A 22518-nucleotide genomic window follows, 5' to 3' on the forward strand; every position below is an offset into this window, starting at 1 on the left:
AATACACGTTTCCAGTCACAAGGGATAACAATGGCTACGTGGTCTCTGTCTTTGCCAAAGTTCAGCACATTTAAATCTATGACTGGAGGCCTGGATCCACAGCCTACAGGTGCATCTGCCAGGGCACCTTTAAAGGATCTCAAAGAATTTCAAGGTTGGAAAAGGCCCAAAGGAAAACCAGCTCTTGTAAAGGCTCATGTTTGTGGGGATAGTGTCACACAGCATCTTTCCCCACATCTTTCCTTCTATAATGAACAGTGCATCTCTTGAAAACCAAACACCCCAAAGGGTCCATTGGTGAGAAATAGATCCCACAGATGCTTAAATGACTAACAAGTGTAATATTTCATTTGAGAGATATATGGAGTCATCAGGTTTCCACATGCTTTCCTATGTAGTATTTTATCTTAATCTCATAATAATCTCAAGGCATGAGCAGAGAGGGAGTTATTAACTTCTATAATTAAGATAAAGAAATAGGCTAAAAAAAAATGGGTGACTTCAGCAAGGGCCTGGTGACAGTGAATAGTGAAGACAGAATGCAAACCTGGATGCTCTTTCCATACCACAATGCCATTGTTTAAATGAAAATAAAAATTAGAAGCAAGAAAACATCTATTTACTTATATCTTTCTACGCATATGAATTAAACCAAGTTTTTCTGTCAGGTGGCAATAACTATAAATGGTGTTTTATAATTAAAAAAAAGCACATGGAATTCAAAACAGGCTTATATTTAATTCCCAGATGCACAATCCATAATGTGGAACCTCAGGGAAATGGTTCTCAAAGTCAATTTTTTCCAACATAATATTAGAAGAAGAACACATACTGCAAACATTTCTGAAGATTCATTTAGTGATATTGTTGTGCATAATGCCTGGCACACAGTAGGTCTGCCAACCACAGTACTAATTTTTATTACTCTAATTCCCCCATGTGAACCAGACCCTAGATAGAATAAATGCTTATTTTATCAAATTTTTGATTTATTGACATTTTGGGGGCTTTGTAAAGGTGAAAAAACATATCTTGCTTGGTTATAAGTTTAGTAAATTGCCTTTACTTGAAGAAAATAAAATGACATGAAATACTTCATTTAGTACTTAATGGCACAGCAAATGAATGGTAGAACTGAAGGTGTTGAGATTATTCCCATTCCAAAAAGCATAGCTTGATGTGCATAGACGAGCGCTCTGCCTTTGTGCAGCCGTATCTCCCATGGTTGTCTCAGTGCAAAGTCAACTTGCATACATTTATTCATGCATGGGGCATGGGCTGCACATGTTCCATTGTCCTCACTGGCCCTTTTTATAGACTCAGCACTCCTAAGGGTTTAGCTGAACTCCCATTCCTAATGCTCCACCCCACTCCCAGAAAAGGCAGTAGCTCTCCAAACAGCTAGACTGTGTGCTCTCCATAGCCAACCTGAGTCAGGTAGGGGGCCTTACACAAATAAGAGGTTAGAAAATATTTGGTTGTTGAATTCCACTTCCATATGAGATAGCCTTCTAAAAATTAAATCCATGAATCTACACATGTAGTTTTTTAACTTCAGTGATGTGATTTGTTTTCATCTCTTGAGTCCTCCCTTAGCAAAATTTAATGCTCCTAATCATGTTTCTGATGTTTCAGTCCCCTTTGCCATTCTGAACCTTCAAAGTTGGCTGTATCTCTAGTTTGCAGTGGGAACTTCCATCCCATAATGGAAGTTCCCATGCCAGACTTGCTCCTCATGAGGCTGCTTGAGCCCTGTCTCCAGGACAAGGAATGGAGAAATGAGTCTGTGAACACTCTTGCTTCTGAGACCTCTAAAATTCCCACCTCTGGTAAGATCTATGATGTGAGTTTGGAGCTAAACCTCAATACATCTACCTGAGTAGCATCTTCCAGATTCAAAGAAGAGACTTTAAGCAACAGAACTGTTTGATTTCTGTGTGTCTAAGGAAGGAGCACAACTACTGATAAAAGCAGAAATTGGCAGCTTCTACATCAGTAGTAAATTATAAACATCAAAGTTGCACTTTTTATCACTTCTAAGTTTTTTTTTAACATGTTTGTTTCCATCTAAACAGGTCAGAAAATCAAGAAGAATGCATTTGCTTTAAGATGAGAACATAGTTTTTGCATTGAGTGTTAATAATTTCAGCCTGTGAAACACCTAGATCCTTTGATCCTTTATTGGGGCTGTAAGAAAAGTGGTTTTGCAGGGCGTGTTGGTACCAGTTAGAAGAATCTCTGCAGTGACTTGAAAACATCTCAAATTTTTTGACAGTCTTCCTACTGGTGAGTGGGATTTATGTCCCCTCATCCAGAGTCTGGGACTTATGTGGCTCACTCTTAACTCTTGACCAAGAGGAAGCAGCAGAGGTGACTTCTGGGGCTGGACCAAGGAAGGTGAGAGCAAGGAAGCATGCACTGTGCTAGCTGGGACAATTGCCCTTGGAATCCAGAGCTGCCCCATTATGAATCATTCTACTTTGAAGCTGCCATGCTGTAAGGAACTCTAAGTGCTGGCAAATATTCTGAATAGTGGTACACTGGCATATAACTACCATATGCCATTATCCACCAGAGGAAATGACACAGAGAGGCCTGAAGATTTCATGAGGAGGGGAAAGATGACAATTCAGCTGCTCAGTTTCTCCATTCCACTTCCACTTGCTGCCTGACTACAAACATATGAGCATCTCTGAGGCAAAACTGCCTAGCTGAATCCTTCCTAATTTCTGACCCAGAAAACCTGTGACAGATAATAAAATGTCATTTTAATTCACTGGCTGGGAGCTAATTATTATAAAAAAAAATAGGACCCAGGACATTCTCTTTGTAAAATTTTCTTCCAACTTACTTCAAAAACAATTCCTACAATAGATATCACCTAGGCTGCAGAGGCAAAGTCGAAAAAGACAATGTTCCTGGCCTTTGAGAGTACACATTCTAGAGTTAGAATCAGCTATCCAGATAGCTGAGAACTAAATATTTACAGAGTTCCTGGCACCCTATTGCTATGACTAAGCTGAGAGTTTACCAAGCAGAGAGCCTAGCGATGAGCATTCTTTTAAAAAGATGGGCCACAGGCAGACTCAGAGAGGTACAATGGCTATGTGTCATCTAGGACGGGCATGCTTTCCACTGTGGTTGAAGCCCAGAGTGAACTGTCAGGATGAATTAGTCTAGAAAACATAAGACTTAAATGGGACACTGAAGCAGTTTTTTCAGGGACATGAATGTCACACTAAAGTGTTTAAAATATATTCCGTTAATGATGGCAAATCAAGCTATGGAGGACTATTGATCAGATTTAAGCTGAACAACTGGACACATACATACACATAAATTTATGCTCTCTCTGAATATATATATATATATATATACATGTGGATATTTATATATGAGTAAATAAATGAAAAGAGATTTTTATAGGTGGAAATATAATCACTATACTATTGATGCAGAATTGCATAAGAAATATATGAGAAATAAAATTTAAAATTATCCAAATCCCAGTAACCAGAGACAACCATTGTTAACATTTTAGAAAATATCTATAGATATTTCTTCATGTGTACTCATTCACTTAAAAATATTTATTGATCATTTAACAGTGTCAGGCAGTGATGAATGAGAAATTTTATGGTCCTTGGCTTCGTTGTGTTTCCAGCATAGTGATAGAGGTGGATAATAAATAGGAAAACACTCAGCACATAAACAGTTGAAGGTTGTAACACGTGCCATGTGGGGAGAAAACAGTGTGCATGGATACAGGCTGGAAAGGTGTCCACAGAGCAGAAAAAGCAGGCTGCAATAAAAAAATATTCCAACTGAGACATGAAGTGTACACAAAGGAAGGACCTGGTATAGGAACTGAGTGAGAAAGGTATATGTGGGGTATCCAGAGACACCAACCAGTGTTTCTGGGAAAAATGAGGAAGGGACTATGCCCTGACTTGAGATAAAGAGGAAAAGGAAAACCAGACAGACCAGAGCAGCTGGAAAGTGGGCTGTGGGACACTCTACAGAGTTTAAGTAATGACCCAGGGAAAAGCCATTGCATTGATTTTAAATAGGTGACCATTTTGGAAACTTTTTACATGAGTGTGTGATGAATGAATACAGTCTGAATATTTTGTCCCCCACCTCCCAAACTCATGTTGAAACCTATCCCCCAAAATGATGATATTAAGACGTGATTAGTGTGGTTAGTGCCCTATCAAGGTAACCTGAAAAAGAGCCCCTGCCCCTCCTCCATGGGATGTTACAGGAAAATATGGACATCTAGGTATAGGACTCTCACCAGATACCAAATCTGCCAGCACCATAATCTTGGACTTTCCAGCTTCCAGAACTGTAAAAAATAATTGTAGTTTATAAGCCACTCAGTTTATGGTTTTCTAGTCTACAACCCAAATGGATTAAGACAGTATATAAATCTAAAAATAACTTTACAGAAATAGTATTATAATACACTTGCTACTTTATTGCTGTGTAAAATGTTCTTAGTGTTTTTATATGTGCATAAATATAGCTCTACACTATTACTTAAGTGGCTATAGAGTATTCTGTTACATGCATTTATCATTCATTTAACCAACCCCTTATGGATGGACATTTACTTTTTGCTATTATAAAAAATGTTGTATTGAATATGTGTAGATCATGTGTTACATACTTTTGTAATTTTTTTAGGAAAGAGAAACTACAAGTGGGATGGGGGAAGAGAGGCAGAGAAAGAGAGAGAATCTTAAGTAGGCTCCATACTCATGAGGGAGCCTGACCTGGGTCTTGATCTCATGACCTTGAGATAGTGACTTGAGCAGAAATCAAGAGTTGGACACTCAACAGACTTAGCCACCCAGGTACCCTTTAGACTTCCTGAGTACATTGTGAGGAAAAATTAACTGAAAAGGCAGTCTGAGTTAAAGGAATATAATATACAAATTTTGAGTCTTGTTAAATTCTTCTCCAAATACGTTACACCAGTTTTTCCTATAACATTGATTGAGAGTGCCCCTTTCCCTTATTCTCCATAGTCATTGATGCTGTTACTTTTTTTTAAAAGATTTTATTTAATTGACAGACAGATCCCAAGTAGGCAGAAAGGCAGGAAGAGAGAGGGGGGGAAGCAGGTTCCCTGCTGAGCAGAGAGCAAGATGCTGGGCTCCATCCCAGGACCCTGGGATCATGATCTGAGCCGAAAGCAGAGGCTTAACCCACTGAGCCACCCAGGGGCCCCTGTTACTTTTAATATTATCAACATTACAGGATACAAAGTATCTCATTTTATTTCGATATTTTTTCCTTTACTTAAGGGGTTAAAGTTTTTTTCATAAGGTTCCTTTTTGTGATCCATGTTTTGGGAATTAGATATTTATCTTCTTTGCTCATTTATCCATTGACATAGTTTTTTTTTTTTTTTTGTTATGTTTGTTATAGCTCTTAGTACAGAGCTAATTGAATTATTTCTCAAATTTCAGATTTTAACTTATTTTTGGTTTTGTTTTGTGTTATGTTAGTCACCATGCAGTCCATCATTAGTTTTTGATGTATTGTTCCATGATTCATTGTTTGCATATAACACCCAGTGTTCCATGCAATCCATTTATGTGGTCACCCTCTCTCCTCTTTTATGATTTCTGTCTTTTGAGGTCAAGGAGGTAGAAAACAACAATGTAATGGGGATGATATGATGGCATTTCTTTCAAACCTAACAAGACCTCCCAAGTCACCAGTGCATACAATAAGTTCAGTAATCTTGACAGATATAAAGTAAATATACAAAACTAAATAGTTGTCTCTTAAAAACAAGATGAAAATAGAAACAAAAAAATCCATTCATACTTGCAAAAGCATCAAACAAATACAAGTAAACTTAATAAAAAATACATAGGATTTTCTCCAATGAGACCTGAAAGAACCTCCTTAGTGGAACATGAGAGGATGGGCAAGTGAGGAAGCTTACCTGGCTTGAGATGAGGGGCACTGCCATGAAGGTTAGCCCATACTCAATCTGTAAATTCAATGCACTCTGATCAAAGTCCCAATGATTTTTTAAATTGACATAATTATTCTAAAGTTTATCTTATAAATAGGAAATACAACTTTCTGCAATGGGAAAGACAACTCTAAAATGGGATAACAATGAAAATACAGAAAGGGAAATTAGAGAATCGATTCCATTTACTATAGCACCAAGAACCATAATATACCTGGGAATAAACTTAACCAAAGAGGTAAAGGATCTGTACTCGAGGAACTACAGAACACTCATGAAAGAAATTGAAGAAGACACAAAAAGATGGAAGACCATTCCATGCTCTTGGATTGAACGAATAAACATTGTTAAAATGTCTATTCTGCCTATAGCAATCTATACTTTTAATGCCATTCCGATCAAAATTCCACCGGTATTCTTCAAAGAGCTGGAGCAAATAATCCAAAAATTTGTATGGAATCAGAAGAGACACCAAATCGCTAAGGAAATGTTGAAAAACAAAAATAAAACTGGGGACATCATGTTACCTGATTTCAAGCTTTACTACAAAGCTGTGATCACCAAAACACCATGGTACTGGCATAAAAACAGACACATAGACCAGTGGAACAGAGTAGAGAGCCCAGATATGGACCCTCAACTCTATGGTCAAATAATCTTCGACGAAACAGGAAAAAAAATATACAGTGGAAAAAAGACAGTCTCTGCAATAAATGATGCTGGGAAAACTGGACAGCTATATGTAGAAGAATGAAACTCGACCATTCTCTTACACCGTACACAAAGATAAACTCAAAATGGATAAAAGTCCTCAATGTGAGACAGGAATCCATCAGAATCCTAGAGGAGAACATAAGCAGTAACCTCTTCGATATCAGCCACAGCAACTTCTTCCAAGATATGTCTCCAAAGGCAAAGGAAACAAAAGCAAAGATGAACTTTGGGGACTTCATCAAGATCAAAAGCTTCTGTACAGCAAAGGAAACTGTCAACAAAACAAAGAGGCAACCCACGGAATGGGAGAAGATATTTGCAAATGAGAGTACAGACAAAAGGTTGATATCCAGGATCTATAAAGAACTCCTTAAGCTCAACACACACAAAACAGACAATCATATTAAGAAATGGGCAGAAGATATGAACAAACACTTCTCCAATGAAGACATACAAATGGCTATCAGACACATGGAAAAATGTTCATCATCACTAGCCATCAGGGAGATTCAAATAAATTGGAAAGGGAGGTGAACCATGAGAGACTCTGGACTCTGAAAAACAATCTGAGGGTTTTGAAGGGGCGGGGGTTTGGAGGGGGAACCAGGTGGTGGGTATTAGAGAGGGCACAGATTCCATGGAGCACTGGGTGTGGTGCAAAAACAATCAATACTGTCATGCTGAAAATAAATAAATAAATAAATAAATAGCTATTAGCTGAGAAAAAAATAAAATGGGGGAATAATAAAAGTGAGCTTTAATGTCGTAAATACATAAGTCTTTTCTTATTGAAACAGGAATCAATATAGAAAGTGGTAAAATCATGAATGAAGGAGAATCCACACAAATTAAAGCCGAAAAAACATAGAAAGTTAATCTATGGTGAAGGCAGAACTGAAATCAGTATAGCAATATGAATTATTCAATAAATAGTATAAGGTCAAGTGGCAAAACATTAGAGGGAAAATTAGGATCACTTCTACACTTTTTACTCAAAATAAATTCCAAACAAAGATATATCATGTAAAAACACGTAAAACAAAAATGCAGCCATACATATACATGATTAAAATAAGGTTATTGTCACAGTTTAAATAATAAATGAGGGTGGCCATGCTGTAGGGATTTTTAAAAATTATTTATTTATTTATTTATTTATTTGAAAGACAGAGATCACAGGTAAGCAGAGAGGCAGGCAGAGAGAGAGAGGAGGAAGGAGGCTCCCCACTGAGCAGAGAGCCTGATGCGGGGCTTGATCCCAGGACCCTGGGATCATGACCTGAGCCGAAGGCAGAGGCTTTAACCCACTGAGCCACCCAGGTGTCCCTGCTGTAGGGAATTTAATGGAGAAGGTGGCCATGGGTGGATAGGCTTGGTGATGGACCCATGCAGAGTAGGAGGGCCAAGGAAGGAAAGAGGAAATGTGATCAGTTTCTCTCTGGGAAGATACTGAAGGCCTATCAATGTCATTATCACCTTCAGAGATCTTCCTGCCTTGTCCAAAGCCTGATCTAGACTCTGATTCCTTGACAGGAAATTCATGAAGACTTGAGTTGGAGATTGATTTTTTCTCAATTATTAGTTCATATTTCCTTATTTTGACTAATTGTGACTTGAGCCAACTCACTCAAATACTTAGATTCTAGACCCTTGAGACATTGCCAATCAAAACTTGCTTAAATATTTGGATTTCTAACAACAGGCTTATACCTAGGTTGCTATCAGTCAACCTCTCTGCCCCTGAAATAATTTCTGGTCATAATATACTTTCTATCTTGACTGATTGAACTAGAAACTATACCATCACCTAGTTATTTGATTGTCAGTCCCTTCAGAGTCCTAATGTCCCAGTAGTGCTTATGACCCCAAATTCGTATATTAAAGTTTAACCTCCAGCACTTCAGAGTGTGACCTTATTTGGATAGAGGGTCTTTACAATGTAATCAGGTTAAAATGAAGACATTAGGGTAGACTCTAATCCAATATGGCTGGTCTCTTATTACATAACTCATGAATCATTGAACACTACATCAAAAACTAATGATGTACTAAACAGTGGCTAACTTAACATAATAAAAAAAGAAAAAAGTAAATAAATAAAAAGGGCAAATCTGGACACAGACAGGCACACAGGGAGAACACCATGTGTAGATGAGGGCAGAGGTCATGGTGATCCTTCTACAAGCCAAGGAAGACCAAGTATCGCCTGCAAAGCACTAGAAATGACAAGGATCTTAGAAAAAATCCTCTTTCACAGCCTTCAAAAGGAATCAAACTCCCCAAGTCCTTGGCTGGGACATCTAGATTCTAGAACTCTGAGATAAATTTATCTTTTTAAGTCACTCAGTTTGTGCTACTTTGTTATGGCGCCTTAATTAATGACTATAGGTACCGACACATTTTCCCCTTTTTTCTTTTTACTTTAATGATAAGTGGAATGTAAGGAAGGAGTTAATATTCAAAACTGTCACCACTTTGTTACTAATCATACCTTGGGAGATGAATTACATAGTAGAAATAAATAAAATTAATCTTGAGGAGTTTTCTGATAATTCCAATTTTATTGGTCAGAATTCTTACTTGCAAACAGTAGAATCCCTTCATTAATTATACAGAGATGAAATATATTAAAGGATATGAAGTAATACCAAATGCCCCCAGGATGGCCAGAGAGTGGACCTCAGGGCTGTAGGACCAGGCACAGCATATAATCATACCATGAGGGACAAACTTGACTCTTACCCAGGCACCTGTGTGGAGTGGATGCCAGAAGTCCTAGTGTCACCCTGCCAGAAGGAACAGCTGACTCTGTGTCCAGATGTCACCTCCTCATGTGGTTTATTTCCAAAGCCAATTCCAACCCAAGGAAACCAGGTCACATGCTCCAACTGTAGCTGCAAGAGGGTCAGGTGGGAATTTCCTATCTTCTACTTTTGGTATGGCTAGTCTCATGAGGTAAAAAACTTATCAAAATAAATGGTGAGTGCTCAAAAATATCCATCAAGAGTTCCAGTCCCAACTCCATCATCAGCATGCAGGGGAATCTGATTTCTGAACTTCCATGTCATCACTATTAAAATAGATAACTAGATAGAATGATAGGGAAAGTCACTATCAGATTTATAATCCCTTGAAAGCTACAGTTTTGGTTTTCTGGAAATTTGCGGGTTTTTTGTTTTGTTTTGTTTTTAATTTTTTTGTTTGTTTTTGATACTACATTGTAGTTTCTGAGAAATTGTATCAAGAAATGTATCAGAATTTTTTGTTTGTTTAGTTAAAAACTAAACTAATTGGAATAATATGGTATCATATATGGGATTATGGAATAGAAAAAGGACATTTGGTAAAAAACTAAAACATGGATGAATTTTAGCTAAAAATATAATGAAACAAGTTCATTGCTTTTGACAAATGTGTTAGTATAAGATGGTAATCATAGGGAAAATTAGGTGTGGAGTATATGGGAACTCTATAATTTTCAAAATTTTTTTTCTATAAATCTAAAAAAAAATTCAAAGAGAAGTTGATTATAAATTAATGAATCACATTTTCTTTCTGAGAAGGGATATACATTTGTGATAGTTTATATAAGAAGGAAAATAAATCTCCAGTTACAGAACCTGGAGAGGGAGAGGGGAAGATAAACCTGTCCTGCCATGGTCTCAGGCAGTCTTGCTGTGCCTCTAAGGTGAGATGCAGAATGCAACAGTGTGGGTGAACACTGAGGACATCATGTTACCTGGAAACAGCTGATTGCACAAAGACAAATAATCTATGATTACAATCATATAAAGTATCTACCATAGTCAAATGCATGGAATCGGAGTGGAATGGGGTCACTGGGGGCTAGGGGAAGGGAAGTGGGGGATTACTAATCAACGGGCATGACATTTCAGTGAGGCAAGATCTGGAGGTCTGCTGTACTACCGGGTACCTATATTGTATCTTACACTTGGAAACTTTTTGAGAGGAAAGATCTTGTGTTAAGTTTTCTCACCACAATAAACTGAAATTAAAATACAAAAAACGTTAAGACACAGAACTGAGGATATTTGGCTCTAACAAATCATGTGAGCGAGTCATTGGATGGTTGGCACACAGCAAGATATTTCTGAAAAATAAATTCAGGGAATCTAAATGGAACAATCTTAGAAGGGCAGATGGGGTTCAGCCACATGGTGGTGTGGTGGAGAAAGCTCTTCAATGAGGAATGTTTCAGAGTAACATGAAACATATTAGCATAGTAGGAAATAAGTAACATAGTAACATAGAACAAGTGTCATAGAAACAAGTAACACAATAGCATAGTAACATGTAGAAAAGCCTCCATGGGTCAAGCTCACTATGCTATGCTGCAAATGCTGAATATGATTTTCCTTTTATTCAATTCAAAGCTAAGGGGATGATTTCCCTAACTTATAAATTTCAGAGTAGATAAAAAAAAGAATTATGAATGTTAAGTCACAAAACGAAAGCAAAAGTCCCGCAAACAAAAACAAGAATACAGCACTCACCAAAGCACATACCCTCCCCAATGTATGTTTATAAAAAATAAAAAAATAAAAAAATTAAAAAAAAAAAAAAACAAGAATACATATGAAGCTGTAAGAGTGATGGTCTTTAGAATACTTGGGGCAAAGATTGGAAGTTTCTGTGATTTGAATGTGTCCCTCTGGAATGCATTTGTTGACATTTTAACTCCCAGTGTGATGGTATTTGGAGGTGGGGTCTTTGAAAGCTGCTTTGCTCATGAGAATAGAGCTGTCATGAATGGGATAATGCTCTTTTGAAAGACACTGCAAAGAGTTCCCTAGTATCTTCTGCCATCTGAGGATGCAATGAAACATCTGAAAGCCAGAGGAGGGCCCTTATCTGACCATGCTAGAATCCTGACCTCAAGACTTCCAGCCTCCAGAAGTGTGAGAAATAAATTTCTGTTGTTTATAAGCTACCCAATTTCTGGTATTTTGTTATATAGTGTCCTGAATGAACTAAGACAGAAGTCTCACAAAATCTGTGGCTTCCACAACATAAGAATAGGGTGACCTTTGCTGACACTGGAATTATGGAAAACCAAAGGCTTTTTTTGTTTGTCTTTGTTTTTGTTTTTAATTTTTTTATTTCTTTTCAGAGTAACAGTATTCATTTTTGTACCACACTCAATGCTCCATGCAATCCGTGCTCTCTATAATACCCATCACCTGGTTCCCCCAACCTCCTATCCCCCGCCCCTTCAAATCCCTCAGATTGTTTTTCAGAGTCCATAGTCTCTCATGGTTCACCTCCCCTTCCAATTTCCCTCAACTCCCTTCTCCTCTCCATCTCCCCATGTCCTCCATGTTATTTGTTATGCTCCACAAATAAGTGAAACCATATGATAATTGATTCTCTCTGCTTAACTTATTTCACTCAGCCTAATCTCTTCCAGTCCCGTCCATGTTGCTACAAAAGTTGGGTATTCATCCTTTCTGATGGAGGCATAATACTCCATAGTGTATATGGAGCACATCTTCCTTATCCACTCATATATTGAAGGGCATCTTGGTTCTTTCCACGGTTTGGCGACCATGGCCATTGCTGCTATAAACATTGGGGTACAGATGGCCCTTCTTTTCACGACATCTGTATCTTTGGGGCAAATACCCAGTACTGCAATTGCAGGGTCATAGGGAAGCTCTATTTTTAATTTCTTGAGGAATCTCCACACTGTTTTCCAAAGTGGTTGCACCAACTTGCATTCCCACCAACAGTGTAAGAGTGTTCCCCTTTCTCCATATCCTCTCCAACACAACACATGGCTTTTCACTATAACTGTCCAACAGCTCTGTGGTCAGGCAGGGAATATTTAAACTTGCCTCATTGAGGTGGTTTCTCATCTCTTGTCCCCAAGAAATAAGTGAACATCAATTTCTGTCCTCTTGAAACTGGTTATAGTTTACAGTCATTTTTGTAGTTTCAAGGTAGCATTTTGTACCAAATCAAGGAAGTGCTTTCCCATCTTTGTGCTTTCTATTGCCCGGGTTTCTAAAACCATGGATCCTCAATGGTGTAACTGAAAATAGTTTTCTAAGAAAAAGCTCTCATTTACTTTAATATTTTAAACATATTCATCCCTAAATTATTGTTTTTCTAATGAGGCCATCTTCCTAATGACTGGAACAGCTGGAGTGCTTTACAGTCACTGTCCAGTCCAAGGTGACTTTCTTGATGTAAACACTTTCATGAGAGAAAATCGCGTAAGATATGATCTCTATGCAGTCAATATACATCAGTTGTTTCTGGCTCTTGATGGGCAGTTTTGTGGACAAGCACAGGGCTATGATATTGATAGTAACCTATTAAAAGTGCTCCTTTATCTATTATCTGATAAAATTCTCAAACTATTCTGACAAGGTAGACAGAGTTGGGGCAATTTTTCTTCTGTTTGCAAACATTACACTGAAGTTCAGCATTTACTAAATTATTCAGCACTAATAGAGCCAGAAAATGAACACCAAGATTTATAAAGAGAAGAGTTAATTCCCTTTGGATTAGAGGTGCTGTTTGCACAATGTTTAAAATTGACATACAATTGGTATTTTCGTGGAAGAGTTTGTTTATGAGAATAAAGAGATACTTATATTGACTTCTTGTAAAATTTTTGTTATTAAAATGATTTAACAAAATCAAGGTTAGAATGTGGTCTAAAATTTTGTTTAGCTACCTCCAGAGAAATGTAGTTTCTATTTTCAAAAGCTTAGGGAAGATTTGGAAGCATTCTACAAAAGAAGAAAAACAAGAATCTGGACTAGAAAGACAATTGTGCTTATTAGCTTCCTTAAATTGATATGTTAAGTTTTATTGGAGAAACAGTTCATATTAATTAACTCGTGCTTTTTCTTTTCAAGAAAGATTATATTCAAGTTAAAACAAAGGTTAAAGTAGTACATACTCTTGAATGTGAGTACAAATTAATTTTATTTGTCCCTAATTAAATGTTATCAGCAATTGTCATCCAAGCATTCGCTTTTATTTATAACTAGAGAAAAGCTATTATTTTTGTCTTTCTTATGCCTCTCAGGTTCCTCTAAGCCATATTACTATTGGGTGTTATTTTGAGGGAAAACATGCAAACATTAGTTTTCTTTTTAAACTCTGATTCTTAATCTGTGACCATTAATTCTAATTAGTTTTCCTCCTATAAAGCATTTCTTTTGGCCAGGAGCACGTTTTTTTTTTTTTTTTCTTTTTTAAAGGAGCACCTTTTCTTAGAAATAGGTTCCCACCTGCTCTCTCCAGATGAGATCTGAGTTCATATTTCATTTGAAAGCGCTAATTCTTTCTGTGAAAGCTCAGTCCATATTCTAACATTTATTTCCTAAGAAGGCCAAAATTTGTAATTATTTATTTTCACTTGCGATATCCAATGCAAACATCTGTAACAGTATAATTGCTTCAAATGGTTTAAAGTTCTTATTTGAATTCAATTAGCCAACATAGAGTATACCATTAGTTTCAGATGTAGAGTTCAAGAATTCATCAACTGTATATGAAACCCAGTGCTCATTACATCATGCATCCTCCTAATGCCCATCACTCAATTACTCCCATCCTCCCACCCACCTTCCCTCCAGCCACCCTCAGTTTGTTTCCTGGAGTTGAGTCTCTCATGGATTGTCTCCCTCTCTGATGACATCCCATTCAGTTTTCTCTCCCTTCCCCTATAATCCTTTGTGCTGTTTCTTACATTCCATCTATGAGTGGATATGATAATTGTCTTTCTCTTTCGATTTATTTCACTCAGCATTATACCGTCCACTTCCAATCATACTGATGTAAATGGTAAATATTCATTCTGAATTTAGACATTTCCAAAACTCAAAAGGAAATCTGTAAGAAGAATAGGGCAACATTTTTTTTTTCTGCAGAAAATAAAATAATAACATGACATTAGATGGTCATTACCTCACTCTAGAGGGACTATTGTTAAGGAAATAATAGTGGCTTTCAAGCCAGGCAGGTCCTAGTTTAAAATCTGCTTCTGTCACTTGCGGATTGTGTGACCTTCTTAATGTCTTAGAGCCTTGCATTCTCTGTATTAGAGGATAGTCATAATTGTTTTAGAGATACCTTTTCTCTAGCATACTTGTGTTTTCCTTCTAGATTGTATTATTCCCATCAGTGTACAAGATCCTTAAAAAAAGACCCATGACTGACCTCAGTTTTCCCCTTCTAATGGCCACATCACTATTGCTTTCTTCCATGTACACAAGTTAAGGAGTTTCATTTTTTCATCCTCCACCCAGTATGCTCCAGCCCACCTCTTTTCCATCACTAGATTGAACACACTCTTGTCAGGGTCATTCCACGACCTGCACATTGTGCTACTTGATGGACTCTTTATCATTTTCTCACTCTCAGTGGTGACTGATGTAGCATACTACTCTATCCTTCTGGAAACTCTCTCTTCTCTTTGCTGCTGTAATATGAGCAAGATAATTGGCTTTCTTCCATACCACCGATGGTTCCTTATGGCTCTCCTATGCAGGTTTCTTTCATTTCCTACCCCTTAGAGTCTGTAGTGCCTCCAGGCATGGACTTGGCCTCTTTCCTTCTCAATTTTCCATCCCTATGTAATCTCAAAATTCTGAGGCTTCACATGTTGTTTCTATTTGCTGAATGCAAGTTGAGATCTCCACTCACTACTTCTCTCATCTCTGGACTCATGCATCCAACTGTCTGCATGACATCTCTATTTAGACATGTCAAAGGCATTTCAACCACACTTCCTCAAAAAAGAGCACCTGCTTCTACCATAGTCTTTCCCTTTACTGTAACCACATCATTTCCCAAACAGTTATTAAATACCAGATTCACGTTCACCCTTCCTTTCCTTATTCCTCATTGGTCACATCAATGCACTGCCATCTCTTCCATTCTGGGTTAACTTTGGTTCCCCAAAATTCATATGTTGAAGTCCTAACCCCCAGTACCTTGAATGTACCTTATTTGTAGCTAGAGTCTTCCACAGGTGGTTAAACTAAAATGATGTCATTCGGGTGGGCCCTAGTCCAATAAGAGAGTGGCTTTATAAAGAGAGGATAATGGGGCACCTGGGTGGTTCAGTGGGTTAAGCCTCTGCCTTTGGCTCAGGTCATGACCTTAGGGTCCTGGGATCAAGCCCCTCATCGGGGTCTCTGCAAAGCAGGGAGCCTGCTTCCCTGCCCTACCCCACCCCCTGCCCGCCTGCCTCTGTGCCTACTTGTGATCTCTCTCTCTTTCTGTCAAATAAATAAATAAAATCTTTTAAAAGAGAGAGAGAAGATAAATGGAGACATACACATATAGAAAACATCTATAAACCAAGGGGTTCTACAGGTTGCTGGTGACCCCTAGAAACTAGAGAAGACACATGGGACAGATTCTCTCTCACAGAGGAGATCAACCTTGCCCACACTTCAGTCTCAGACTTCTAATCCTCAAAACCATGAGACAATACATTTTTGTTCTTTAAACCACCGAGCTTGTGATACTTTATTATAGCAGTTGTCAGAAACCAAGGAGTTGTCTCTCCTCCATTCTTGCAATGACCTCTGTTTCCATCCTTGTCTGTTTCTAGTCTATTCTCTTGCACAGTAGCAAGAGTGACAGTTTAAAAAATACAAGTTATTCTAATTATGCCATCCCCTGTGTAGATGCTTTCTCATCTGATGTAGAATAGAATCCAAACACTGTACGGATATGATTTCACCTCCACCACCACCTTCTTCTTCTTCTACTACTACTACTACTACTACTTCTTCTTCTTCTTCTTCTTCTTCTTCTTCTTTTTCAACACTATCTCCCACAATTCTTTCCTTCATTCACTAGTCAGTCATACCCATCTTCCATTGTTCTTAAGAATATTACAAAACTGGGGTGCCTAGGTAGCTCAGTGAGTTGAGCATCTGACTCAGGTCATGATTTCAGGGTTGTGAGATTGAGCCCTATGTCAGGCTTGTGCTAGGTATTGAGTCTGTTTAAGATTCTCTTCCCCCCTCTATCCCTCCTTCCCTTTCTCTCTCTTAAAAAAGGGGAGACTATTACTAATTTACTTCCTGCCTTAGGGCTTTGTGTTTGCTGTTCCTTCTGTGTGAGGGACTGATGCTAGTTCTTCACATGACTGGCTATTTCCCATGATTCAGTTTTCTGCTTAATTACTGAATACATTTTCAGAGGGACCCCCATTCCCTATCTCAATATTATACAGGCTGTCCACTTATTTAATAATTTATTGGTTCATTTGTTGTACATAATGACTGGTGGTCTGAGAAATACAAAGGATCAGAGTGTGGGGTCCTTGCCTTCATATCCACAATCTATCCCCAGTGTCTGACACACAGCAGCTTCCAAATGCTTGTTGAATGAATGAAGATTGGTCATAAATGATGTTTTTCAAAACTAGTCTACACACTACATACTTCATTGACTCAACCCATATGTATTGAGTTCTTTTAATATATTTGATACTGTTTTAGACACTAGGAATTCAAAGTGGACAAGACATGTCCCAGACTGGGGAAAGAATGAAATTAGAGGCCCTGAGAATGTATATATGAAGAATGGCATAAAGCTTACTGAAGTGGGAGAAGATTAAGGGTAAGCATTTTGAAATATGGAAAACCAGAAGAAAGGAAAGACAAAAACAGATTTTTTAAACCATGGGTGAGCAAGGGCCAAAGGAGAGAGAACAGTTAGGGCTATTTTTAAAGAGTGAGAGAGACATGATAAAGGTTTGAGCTGATGATAGTCATGCAGGACAAGAAAAATGGTGAGGCTGTAGGTAATTTCCGAAGTAGAGTCCAAAGGAGTAGCTGATGAATTGGATGTGGGTCGTATTAATCGAAAGAGAGCAGTTATGGATAATTCCCAAGTTCCTGACCTGAGCAACTTAATGAATAGAGTTGTTATTTATTGAGATGGGGTCACCTAAGACAGAAGCAGGTTTCAAGGGAAAGATTGGAATCTCAGTTTTGGAGATGTTAAATTCAAAATGTCTATTAGATAACCAGATGGAAATACCATGGAGGCAGTAGGCTATGTGAGTTTAAAGTTCAGTAAAGGTGTCAGTTCAAAGAAATAAGTGAATTTTAAGACACTGAAATAAATCAGTGCCTAGCATAGTTTGCAACCAATAAATCGTCATTGTTTGTGGGAATATTGCTAATTTTTTCTCCTGCATTAACTGTGAAGTCATGTTCAAGAATGATTTTGATTTAAATAATTGTACTGACATCGTATGCAATGGTGGTCATTTATTTGATTGATTAAAAGAGAACAGAAAATGCTACTAAATTTCTATAATAGCTTATGGGCTATGCAGGAGGATGGCATTCTTTTCTAAATGTTTATTGAATAGTCTATAGCCAACAGACATTTATAGAAACCCTATTATGTGTCAACCACTGACTGTATCCAGATTACATAATGAAAAATAACAGGCAGTCTCCAGACTTAAGGAATTCAAAGTCTGCAGAAGGAACAGGCACCTGGGTTGTTGCTAATTGTCCTTGCTACAACCACTTTAGCAAGTTGTGAAGTGCAAAAGAGGTCACTGATGTAAACTGTTGAATTAAGTCCCCTTATATCAATTGGTGTCTTTTTTTACAGAAGCGAATTTAAGACTGAAAATGTGAAGTGGCTTTCCCAAAGCAAAGCTGGGTCTCAGATCCCAATTTCCTATCTCTAGATCGGGACTCGTGACAATATCCAACTGACCCTCTTGATCCCCTCATAAAGCTGACATTTTGGAATGATGATGCCATGAGTCTTTAGCTCTTCATTTGAAAAACTGAGAAAAATAAAGCAAATGTTTCCTGGTTGTTTATATGCATTTTTAATGAACATTGGATAAGTCAACACATATGTGAAATGCTAAATCACATTGTTCTGGTTCCTTCTGAGTGGCCTCAGACAAGTAAATTAATGTCCTTGAGTATCATTTCTCTATCTGTAAAATGGGAAGAATAATAGTGATTATTCTGTGAATTTGGTGTGAGGATTGGAAAACCAAAGCACCTTGAGCAGGGTACAGATCACACCCCAACTCAGGGATGTTTTTATTGCTATGGATGGTATATAACCCAGGTGGCAGGATTTCAGTGCTCACTGAAATTCAATTGTTTGTAGTTTCCAATTAGCTAGCCCACTGATCTGAAAAACAGAAGAATAAACTGAGAGACTTCTTCTAAAAAGGTTTGTTTCTATCATTTGAGATGCATGGTTTTTCATGTCATGATGTCCTCTAATTGCTCATCTTTCTTCCAGAGAAAAATTTATTTTTAAAAAATTATTTAAATGGCAATAAATAATTTTTTAAAAATAAATTTTTCTCTGGAAGAAAGATGAGCAATTAGAGGACATCATGACATGAAAAACCATGCATCTCAAATGATAGAAACAAACCTTTTTAGAAGAAGTCTCTGAGAGAGAGATTGAGAGAATAAGGGGGAGGAGGGGCAGAGGAAGAAGCTGACTCCCCATCCCCCATCAGGGACCCTGATGCAAGACTTGATCCCAGGACCCTGGGATCATGATCTGAGCAGAAGGCAGACACGAAAGGGACTAAGCCACCCAGGCGCCCAAGAAGAATGTATTGATTAGAATTTACGCCTGGGTGGCTCAGGGGGTTAAAGCCTCTGCCTTCGGCTCAGGTCATGATCTCAGGGTCCTGGGATCGAGCCCCGCATCGGGCTCTCTGCTCAGCGGGGAGCCTGCTTCCTCCTCTCTCTGCCTGCCTCTCTGCCTACTTGTGATCTCTGTAAGTCAAATAAATAAAATCTTAAAAAAAAAAAAGTGCTAAAAATTAAAGCACGGTATCCCCCCCTTCAAAGTTCATACTACACAACTCTGCCTTTAGGAGAGACTGAAATTTAGAACCTGTTTCCTTAACCAAAAGAAATTGGGAGAAGATTGTCGCTTTTATGAAAAATGGCAGAAAGTAAAATTAGTCTTTGGCAATGGTTTTGCAGCTAGATGAGCCAGTATTGACGAGGGGTGCACCTGTGCAGCCAGTGACGCCCCCCAGCGCCTTCCCCAGGAACCACACTCAGCATCTTGGCATCAGGATGTTAGAGCTCTAGAATTGTGAATGTCTGTGCTGTATCTCAATTTATTTCTTGCCTCTGCTAGCAAGATGTGTCCTAAGATATCAGAAAAGCCTATTAAATAAATTAGCTATTAAATAAGTTGACAAGCCTATTTAAAATTAGAAGTGGCCAAATAGTGACCTAATAATGATGTTTCACTAACTGGGGGGAGTTGGGGGAAGGTTGTGAGAAAGAATACTTAAGGATTTACTCTATGCCCTTTACTCTGCCTATGTTTTATGTCTCTCCATCACACGTTTACACCCACACGATTTTGACAGATAAAAAAACCAAGGGTCAGAGTGGTCATGCCTTGTGCCCTAAGGTCACATGGATAGTAAGTCAAATAATTAAAAACCAGGGGCATTTTCCTCCAAGTCCTATTCTCCTTCTGCTGCATGATACTGCTTGATGGTCAGCATGGATCACATGATAGTGAATATTTATTTAGCCTCTCAGCATCTGCTACATTGTGGCTTTGTGTTGGGTACTGAGAGGACACAGCAAAACAGATGAGCTTAAATGTTGCAGTTGTAATGTTAAAGCCCATTATTGTGCTCTTTCCTGCAAGATTCAGCCTGAGCCCTGTTGATGTTCTGGGTCACATCGTCCTTTATCATGGGGGGCTGTCCAGAGTCCTGTAGGATGCTGAGCAATATGTTGACCTCTAGCCATCAACAACAATCCCTAAATGTGACAAATGAAATGTTTCTAGATTTGCCACATGTCTCCCAGGGACAGAATCTCTCCTGGTGGAGAATTACTTTGCTACTTTGTAGTCCTGTGGGGTCAGGGACCACTTCTGGATAGTTAGCTGTGGAATCCTTTGCCTGGGGACCCACCACAGAAAGTATTTAAGTACATACTTGTTAACTGTCTAATTCCTTTAGCGATGGATTCTAGGTATTCATTCCTTCCTTATTATGCACTCTTCACGCCTCTAGAAGATTGAAACTCCTTAGAACAGCAGGAGAGAATTTAGTGCCAGCTAAAAGCCACCACTTGCCTGCCTTTTAAAAACACTGAACTTGCATGTTTCCCCATTGTTCTTCCGGGTGTTCCTTTCCCACATTCTGCTTCCACAGAAATAAATTCAGTTGTGCTCCAGGCTCAGGGTATCCCTAGGATTCTGAGTCTCTGGGTAAATTAAGTCACCTTCCTTCTGTGTAAGGAATTATTCAACAGGGCTCTAAGTCTCCTTCCATTTTCACACACATCCTCCTTCTTTCCTTCATCACACAGGTCATGTTCTAATGTTTCTGTTTGTTATATGTCCCCTCTCTGCCTCCCTCAACCCTACCTCACTCTCACTCACAGGCCATGCTGGATGGTGGCCAGCCTCGGGTCTGTCTGGCTCATCTGGGTAATCCCCAAGCCTTGAACACACCCTGGGGGAGGAATGTATGTGCGGAATTAAATGGTGCTGCCTTCATTTATTGTGTAATTAGTGTTTGTTCACCATTTTGACAGCAGATGCCTTCACCACCCTGCCCATGTGTGCTGGACACTCATCGATCCCTTGGCTCTGAAGGATTTGTACCGCTCTGGCCTGAGCAATCTCTCTGATTTCAGGATATGTCAGCAGGTGTGGTTTCTTCTGTGGCCTGTTTGTCCTGCAGAAGACCGTATTCTCCATGAGCCCTCCCTCTGCCCTTCTGGTCCTGATTTTCTCCCTTCTAGAGACACCAGTCATATTGGATTAGAGCCCACCCTAATGAACTCATGTTAACCCAATACCTCTGTAAAGATCCTATCTCTTATAAGGTCACATCTGAGAAACTGGGATTTAGGACTCCATCAAATTTAGGGGGGTTAAAATTCAACCCCTGATACCCTCTTAGTCTTTTGTATCCTGCTTCATCTTCCAAACTAACTTCTTGTCCCCAAATCCCTGTCCATGGTTTCTGAGAGAACCCTAAACTAGAACAATTCTGCTATGGAACATATATATATATATATATATATATATATATATATATATATATATATAAAATTTTTCTGTAAGTGCCTAATCTTTCTAACACTGTGTCAAGGTGTAATTTCCTACATTGAATACATAGGGAAATGGAGACCCAGAGAGGCTGCATATGTTCCCAATACTCCTTAGAGAGAAAAGTTAGAGAGCTGGGAGGGAACACAGATCCCTGTGGGGGCAGCGTCCTCACTTCCCTTCCTCTTGCCTGAGCTGAGGCTCTTAGTCATCTCCAGAGATTTTCAGAGAGTTCATGATCCTGCAGATAAAAGCCCTAACTGCTCCAATTTTCTTTTCTTTTCTGAATGGTAGGAGTACTGATAAATGGCCAGAACTGCATCCCTATTTCTCAGTTCAACCTAACTAGCCTTCCTGAGCACAGACTCTGGGGGTGCACCAGCATGGTTTGATGGAAATGTGAAATGAGTAAGATCTTGTCCCTGAAAAGTCCCCTGTGAAAATGTGTAGATTTTAGTACTAAGAACAGCTTTGTTCCCGATGTGGAAAGACATGGTTCCTTTTTGGAGACTCAGAACTAAATAACAGCTAGTATTTTCCATTCAAGCAGGCTGCCAGAAAGCATTAGGTTTACCCATATTATTGGTGTATTTGAAATTTATTCCCTTCTCTTTGATGGATTTTTAAAATTTACATTCTGGTATTTTAGGCTACTGACAACCAAACAACAGTGGCACCACCAACTACAAACAACAGAATGTATTATTACCAAT

The sequence above is a fragment of the Mustela nigripes genome, chromosome 1 (genome assembly GCF_022355385.1).
Source record: "Mustela nigripes isolate SB6536 chromosome 1, MUSNIG.SB6536, whole genome shotgun sequence".
Taxonomy (NCBI): domain Eukaryota; kingdom Metazoa; phylum Chordata; class Mammalia; order Carnivora; family Mustelidae; genus Mustela; species Mustela nigripes.